This window comes from Mesitornis unicolor, unplaced genomic scaffold (genome assembly GCF_000695765.1).
Source record: "Mesitornis unicolor isolate BGI_N332 unplaced genomic scaffold, ASM69576v1 scaffold30428, whole genome shotgun sequence".
NCBI lineage: Eukaryota > Metazoa > Chordata > Aves > Mesitornithiformes > Mesitornithidae > Mesitornis > Mesitornis unicolor.
In genome coordinates, this window is record NW_010204359.1 from 20,332 (window position 1) to 28,141 (window position 7,810).

The following is a 7,810-nucleotide window of genomic DNA, read 5'->3' on the forward strand; positions in this document are numbered from 1 at the left end:
ATCTTTGTTTCAGTTCTCTCTCTTGTTTGAGTTTATTTTTTTATTTTGTTTTGTGTGGGGTTGATACTTTCATATTCTCTGTTTTCACATTTGACTTCCCTTCCCCTCAGAATTTTATTACCTCATACTTTATTCCGAACTCAAGGGAGAGAATGGAATATATGCCAGATGCAGACTCAGGAAATAAACTCAGCTCTCTGTTTGAACCTATACTTTTTTCTTTTCTTTCAGGGTTTTAATCTGACGAACTCATGCCAGTTGCTGCATGACAAACACTTTTCTTCAGCAGATACTCCTATACAAAGGGATTGCTCCATACTTCTATCAAGAAGTTCAGTGAAAGATTATATTCTGTGTTTATAGAGTAGTAGGAAGTATTTTCCACCAGTGAGAATTTAGAATTAAAAAATTCTTCTTCATAACTCAGCTGAATATCAGTCTTCCATCATAAGATTTTGGTGAAAGTCAGATCTGTTAATAATTTCTTTATATTTACTCCATTGCTGTATAATTAAAGTATTGTCATTACATAAGCCAAAACCAAATGTTATAAGGGATTAATCCTAAGGGTACATTTTGTAGGTATGAATTCCCTCATTCCTTCAACCACCTACTATATCTACCTCTAACAAACTTCTACTCAATACTTCTTCCAAACAGAAGCTGAAGGGCATTCTTGCCTGGTTTGATACGCCAGTCCAGCATGCAGCATTACACAGTCTGTTGAGATTGTCAAACTGAAATTTTTGAGAACAAGATTTGTGCTACTGCAGTGCAGGAGTGTTCTCCTACTCCCAGCATTAGCTGGGAGTTAGTTTTTCATCTTTGCTTTGTGTAAATAACACAGTCATGTAAAAAAATGGCAGGTTTTCTGAGGGTGACCAGTCCACTTCTGTAGCATATACTGGTAGGAAAGGATAGTCTTAATTACTTTATGCAGTATGTTTGACAGGATTTGCGTGATGATGTGTAGTAGAAGTCCAGTGTCTGCCACTCATATTAATTTGATTTTCAAATGGCACTGGCAATATTGTACATCAAAGACATAGTTTGCAAAGGCAAATCCAGCTGCAAGGAGTTAAAGTGTTACAAAGAAAACTGATGAAAAAGGAAGGAAGCAATAGGCCATACATAAAAGAGATTACAAAGAGAATCATCCAAAATATATGTTGACGTCCTTATTGAGTCCTGTATTTTATCACTGGTACATCTGAAGGGTTTAAAAGTTAGATTTGCAGATGGTAATGACATTGAGAGCACAGCAAATCATAACGTATGCTGCATCTGGATTCAATGCAGGCAGAGACAGAGGCAAAATATTTCAAAGGAAGTAAAATCAAACCACATTAAAAATGCCAACTACTGTACATAACAATCTTTAGTGTGCAGTTAACTAGCATATTTGGCAATCTGATAGTTTTTTATTCCTGAACTGTCACTGCCAGAGCAGCAAGATTGCCCTTCCAATCCTGCCAGTCATGTTGTAGTTGGTATAAAAAGTCCAAATCAGGCTGCATCAGAGCACCTGGGATTTGTTTTGTACCTTGCTCATCTAGTTGATTCTGACAGCATAGACCTGATGTTGTCATATGCCTCTTGCACTGGCTTGTGCATATGCACCTGGAAACAGTTCAGTCTTCCTTGTACCTGTACTTAGTCTTCAGGTTTTATTTAGTCGTGTGACAGAATAAGGCTACAGGCATGTTTTCTCTGTTTTGATTGACTCTTCTTTTGTACAGGAGTAGAAAAGAAGCCATGGTGTTCAGTGCCAGCAAAAGGAGATGTGGTTGTTGAACTGATATTCCAAGGCTCTGTGGCCACTGCTCAGGGAGAAGCTGTAACTCATGACTACTTCCTTGTGATCTTTAGGTAATGAATGAATGTTTAGAAACTGTATTCTTGCTTCTCCAGAAAAGGAAATTGTGCCCAATTTTTAAAAATATTTGGGTGGCCTGTGAGGTCTTCAAGAGCATCTTTTCTGAATTCTGCTGGAGTTTTTGAAAATCACACTGGCAACCTTCCAGCAACTTTAGGTGCCTAATACCCCCTAAAAATCTGGGCTTTTACCCCTAACTTTTTTCAACCAGCTGTGTTCTGTCTGAAGGCAGGAGGTTTCAGCTCTCACGCCTCCATTAAACCTTCCAGATTCTGGTACCTGCATCCTATCATGCCTGGCAGCTGCTGCAAAAGAAAATTCTGTATTACTCCATTACTTTCAGAAGGGTCAGCAGAGCTGCCCTTGCATTACACTGAGGTGAGTTTGACCTTAAAATATTCTTGAGAGAGCACATTTTCTTTTCAGATAGCGTTACAGATTTTAAAACAATTGCTGTTTTAAAAGTGCCTGTAGTGGTGCAGTAGAAACCTCCCTCTTGCTGTGAACAGCTCTGCTGTTCCTTACAGGCCAGCAGGCTATTGTGCGAGTAGAACTTCTCAGTGTTAGCACCTTTGCCTACCCTCACACTCTTCAGGATTGCTGCAATGACTTTATTTGCACCTGCTTCATTAATCATCTGGGCTGTCATCTTGTGGCATTCAGCCGTTTTCCAGGCACTAATACCACTGAGATAATACTCTGGAATCTGAAGGCATGTGGCCAAGTTAGCTTCAGTTCATCTTGGAGGTGAGTGTTTTCATGTCTGTTGCTATTTGGTAAATAAAGGAGAAATGTTTCTTTGGACTGATTAATTTCTGAAAGGATCATGCAAATAGAAATCTCAAACTATTGATGTTGTCATTCCATATTCTATTTCAATAATCTCTTCTACTTTGCCATGGTACATTATTTAATTTTCTGCTGTTTCACATGAACATCTGTAACAAGATTGCAATGAAAGACATGTGGTTAAAAAATTAACACCAAGTGACCTGAGTGCTCTGAAATCAATCATGTGACAAAGGAGACAGGCTTATGCGGTGAACAAATGTACTCATCTTTGTGAGACTATAAGAGAGATGAACCAGATTTCATGAGAATTTTGTGGAACTTTAGAAGAATTTAAATTAAGTTCCAAAGGTTATGATTGCTCCTTATCCCTGAAATGTATCTTCTAATCCTAAAAGTCTCCACATTCTGGAAACAAAAGATATTATTTTCAGTGCTGAATTCAAGCTTCTGTTGCTATCTCAGTACTTTATCAATAGACGCAATACTATTATCAAAGATTTAGAATGGAATATACATTTTATATCTTATTGTAAATAATGCAAGATTCAAATGTGTATTTGATAGCAATTAAGTCCAGCAATGTCCAAGTCCTTAAATCCTTTGCAGTTTAGCTCAGGAAAAGATACCTGGAAACATTACTGCTGAACACTGTTGTGGTAAGACAGTTGCAGAGAGAAAATGTTGCTGATTTCTACTTTCTCTGTAAGCCAGATCACATTGGGCTTTATCCGTAGTGATCAGCACCCTGTGTATCACCTAGGAAGTGAAATGGTCACCAGTGCAGATATTTGTGTGCCTGGCCTTTGTGTACTTACCAAAAAGGTGGACAGAAAAATTCAGGAAGACTGTTCAAGCAACCTCACAAGATAGTCCCAGTAGAACAACCACAGACATATGGGTTAATTACACAATATTCTATTCCTGTGCTACAAATGTTTGATGGTTTGTTTGGGTTTTTTTTCAGTTTAAACTTAAATATGTAGGTGTCTGTCCTGAACTTCTTTGTTAGTCTTTTCTGGTGGAAAAAAGTACCTTCAAATGTGGAACTTAGCTGCAAAGATGAATAACCAGTTTTTACTGTTACTACAAACGGGGGAAGAAATAAAAGTGGAATTTGAGACATTGTGGCTATACAGAATTGTCCCAGGCAAGTTCAAAATACCCGGGTATTTGATGTCTATATATTCCCTCTCTTTCACATTAGGGCAGACAACATAACAGGCATAATGTTGCATTTGAAAGCATGACTGAAACCTTTAAAAAGTGTTTCTGCCAAAAAGAAGTGACAAAATATACTAATTTCTGTAATTTGTGCTTGAATTGCCTTGCCTGATTCTGAAGTAGTTTACACATTACAAAGGGCTGGATTCAGAACTAACATAGATGAACACAGTGCTGAGAATTGTGATTTAACTGGAATCATCCAGTTAAAAACAAGTCGAACATAAAGAGTTAGCCAAAGGACTCATCCTCACAACACCTTCATGAGGAGACTTTTTTTAGAATGTCTCTCAGCCAAATTATAGCAAAACAAAAGAAGAAAAATATTTTTTTTAATGATGAAAGCTTAGAACTTCAAAAATGAACTCCTGGTTTCCACTGTTTTCAATGAGGGCAGGATTTCACCCCTGTGTTGCAACTGGATACATCTACATCTATGCTGGGGAACTGGAGATCATTGTCATGATAGTGTCATAAACTAAGCCACTTCAAACTTTAAAACATAACAGATATAACTCAGTAGGCAGAATAATGGTGACTGTTTTGGTTTGGTCTGATTTGGATTTGTTTTGTCTTGGAAATGCGTTGTATGCAGGAATCTCAGTGATTATGGTGACAATGTAGTAAAATCAAAATGCCACATTGTTAGAACAGTAAAGAGACTTGTAGAAAGAATTGAAGTTGTGCTGGTGAGGGATACAAAACTCTGTCTTTACAGACAAGGGACTGACCTCTTTTACCAATTCTCTGATGCTCATTTTTCAGGTACTGAATGCAAATGTATTTAGAAAGTAAGTGTGTTTGTATGGATGCACGCTTACAGATATTTTTCACATTTCTGTAAAACCTGATTAAACAAGACATTTACTTAGATAATTAATTTAACAAAGCAGGCAAAGTGGGTTCTTTTTTTATACTTTTTACTGGACTCTGTTAACTTATGATCTTTTGAAAAAGAAGTATGTGAAGAAGCAGGCCATTACACTGTTCCTTGCCAAAGTAAAGAGTACAGGATTCTTGAGGGAGGGCTACTGCTTGGCCTCTCTGAGAACGGGTAAGAGTTTGTCTCTGGCACTGACTGCATCATCCACAAAGTCTGACATATAGAACAAATCGTATGTTCATGCTCTGTACAGTTAACTGCTAAATATTTTTAAATATAATGATTGTTCAGTCAACTATCTTAATTTTTTGAAATTTCTTGAGTCACAATAGTTATTAGCATAAAGGACGTTCTCTTAAAATCCATCAGGTACTCATGAAAGTGACTCTAAATAATGTTAGAATCTGAAAATAAGCAATTCTTTACAGTATATTGTGTACTTGAGTGGAAACTTAAAGTCTGGTGAAGGTCAGCTATGCTTCTTAGTTCCAAAGCTACTGTGGGACCTGAACTGTGAGCTAGGACTCCTTTTTCCAGAAATGGAGGAAGACAAAAGAAGTCACTTTCTGGGGATAAAACCCTCTAACAGTAATAAAGACCTTACTGGAGCAGAAAGATGCAACTCTGTGCCTGTTGGACTGAGTTGGTTTTCCCTAGCTTTTGTGAGGTCAGTGAGAAATGTTTGGATAAGATCTTTTGGTGCTGTTCCCAGAACATGGTTCATGTGATATCAAAGAATCCTGACATTTTGCCAGGGAACTTTTTTGTCAGTGAGAATTTAGAGACTGGGTTTGTAAAGGGTTGGCTGAGCCAGAATACAAAGAAAACTCCTGAGCAATCTGTTCCAGCAGGCCAACTTCTGCCAAAGACCACAAGGGACCTGCAGCAGGAGACTCCACCCAGCAAGGGAGCGACAGGTGACAACTTCAACTTTAGCACTGAAGAGCTGGAGCTGAAACATCGTTTGTCCAGGCTGTGGATTTGCACTGAAATATGAATTATTGGAATAAATAAAAGAGGTCATTGTAACCTTCCTTAAAGGTCCTTGTCCTGAAGCAGGGCTATCAAAGAGACAAAGACCAGACTGATGCACAATTATTATATTCCTTCTACTGCAAGAATTAGTGATCCTAGCTGCCTGAGAAGTGGGAAGGAGGAATTGTGACTATGCTCACTAAAATACTATTTAAGTAGCATTACTATCTCTCTAGGCATCTGCTTAAACCAGTGGTTTCTAACCCTTTTTCCATCTGTAACCCCTAAGTTTTGTGCACTGGCAAGGCAGTCCTGGGTGAAGGGAAGCGTACTGATGGTTTTCCTCACTCCTTTCCATTTACCTCTTCAAGTCTGAAGTTGCAGACAGCCTATTTAGACTTGTGAGTAAATGCCAGGAATTTATCTTGAATCTGCCATTGCCGTTCACAGTCATTATTTAAGGTGCAGTCTATAATCACCTGCTTACAATGTACAAAAGATAAGAAGGAAGCAGGTTTTCCAGAAGCCTTCAAATTGTAGTGATCACCTATTAAGTAAATTATGCATCCTTCCTTCTGAGGAATTTTGCTTCAATGAATGTAATCAAAAGGTTGTAGCAGGTGACAAATGTCAATATTTCATATTTCTTCAAAACTTTGGTCTCCATTTGAAAAGTGCAAGGAAATTAAGACAAAGAAGACTGGAGAAGGTGGTAAAACAAGAAATGGGAAACAAAGGAACTTAGTAGTGAAAAACATAATGCCACTGATCAGTACTTGCTTAGTGGAGATGAAAAGGTGAGAAAAAACATCCTAATGTATCATGTCTATACAGTTTCTCTCAAATCTCAAAATATTGTTCTGCTTACTGATTAGACATGTTATGTCACAACTGTTAGAATGCTGATAAGTTATTTTGTCCTACTTTATATTCCTTTTATATTATGTCACTTATTTCTATCTTGTTTTCACACCACAGTTTCCATTATGATCTGGCACCAGGAAGCTCTCGAATAGGTAAGTGTTCTGGGGTCATAATCATAATTAAGTCCACCTTTTGATTGGTTAATTTACACTCATTAATTTTCTAATCAGAAATTCTATGGGTTTTCTTTCTAAAGATCAAATTTTAAATTGTAATAAGAATTTTACAGTTTCAGTGTTTTGTAACCAGATTTGCTTTTTTCATTTTTAATGCCTGTAGGAAAGGACTTATGCCAAGAGGTCCATTTTGGTTTAAGGTTCATTGACCAACACCAATGCCACTTAACTACTTATATATGTGAACACGCTAAGATTTAGAAAAGGATACCTATTTGGATTTTGGTATATGTAAGATAAAGAAGTGCTGGCATAAATCTGCAGAAAAGTTCTTGAGTTTGTGACTGACCTGCCAGGTGATCTCCTGCTCCCTATGGACTCCCTCCAGTGTGTCCATACCACATGAAACATGTCTCTGAGTGCAGTTTGCAAGCTCTGTGTGTACCTCATCTCCTCGAAACCAGCACATCCATCCTCTTTCTATACGCTACTGCCTTGACCTACATTGGCTGCTATTTGGTGCTTCCCAGCTGCACTGCAGAAGAGAAAATCAACTATATCATACTGTGGACCTTAAAAACAGGAATGGTAGGTCATATTTTTTTTAAAGTTTAAATGCACTTTTCATGTTGAAAAGTGACCGCTACATTGGTATTTGTAAAAATAACCAAGAGTTTGGATGGTGAATATTTGTGTGAAACTATTCAAAATTGATCAGCACAGTAAAGATTACTGAACATGCTCTCTAGTTGCTAAAAATTCATGTACTTATTTTGCCAGTCCCTTCCACCAAAAGTTAACACCTATCAAAGAAAATACTGTGAAACATTATTCCAGTGTTTCTTGAATAAGTAGAAACCAAAGCATAGTATCTAGATTTGCTGCTTAAAATACCTGAACATCTCTCAGTTTTTATGAGTGTGGAAGGAAGGAGGAAAATAATTATTTTACTACTAATTAATTACATATGCAATAAGTAGCAAGCAGAGCTGGAAATCCATTTAGGAGTTCAGCTCACTTTCG